The sequence below is a fragment of the Lepisosteus oculatus genome, unplaced genomic scaffold (assembly GCF_040954835.1).
Source record: "Lepisosteus oculatus isolate fLepOcu1 unplaced genomic scaffold, fLepOcu1.hap2 HAP2_SCAFFOLD_39, whole genome shotgun sequence".
In the NCBI taxonomy this organism is placed as follows: Eukaryota; Metazoa; Chordata; class Actinopteri; order Semionotiformes; family Lepisosteidae; genus Lepisosteus; species Lepisosteus oculatus.
Window position 1 is genome coordinate 1,341,297 of NW_027167923.1, and position 762 is coordinate 1,342,058.

General features: G+C 53.0%; 1 non-coding gene across 1 annotated transcript; it reads left to right on the top strand.

Moving 5' to 3' along the window:
- The first annotated feature begins 240 nt into the window (after nt 1-240).
- trnal-cag (transfer RNA leucine (anticodon CAG)) lies at nt 241-323 on the top strand. Its single transcript has one exon. It is a non-coding gene; the product is annotated as a tRNA-Leu (tRNA).
- Nucleotides 324-762: the final 439 nt, after the last annotated feature.

Here is a 762-nt window from a genome sequence, read left to right on the forward strand (position 1 = left end):
TTTCCTACATAAGTGATGAAAGAGTTGAAAGTTTCAACGACAAACGCAGACGTCACTTTGAGCGCTTGGTGTTGTAGCACAAATCATCACATGCTGCTCTACACTGGATTATAAAAGCCGACACATTTTCCAAACATTTTAATGCTGGAGTCACACTGTAGTATTAATAACAGTGCGATACTCGAGGAGCGTAGTGGGATCGCGGTGGCTCATCAGACCGCCCCGGGACAGGGGGCCCGCGTCAGGATGGCCGAGCGGTCTAAGGCGCTGCGTTCAGGTCGCAGTCTCCCCTGGAGGCGTGGGTTCGAATCCCACTCCTGACAAAAAGCTTGCTCAGTGCCGTCTCCAGTCGGGTGCAAATGGGTGAAGCAGCCTGACGCAGGGAACGTGCGCCGATAGGCGTAGGTGTATCCCCTGCCTCTTCCGATTTAGCTCGTGCTCCATAGGATGGAAGCGGATGCTCTGGCTTTTTGACTCGAATATAACCTGATCACAACAGAAGGCCGTGCAGCCCAGTGCTGGTTTAAGAATGCCTCGTGTCTTCAGGCCCCTATTCCTTCAGGTTACCCCTTTGGAATAGTCGTCCGAAAAAGACGGGAAAGGAAAAGCATGTAAGCTCCCACACACTGCGTTAGCATTAGCGGTTGGAATCTGATGGGAGAAAAGCAACCTGGCTCGCCGTCAAGCAATCCATCCCTGGTCTCCCACGTGACAGGCGGGGATACGCACCACTATACTAACGAGGAGCGCTTGCTTGGCGCT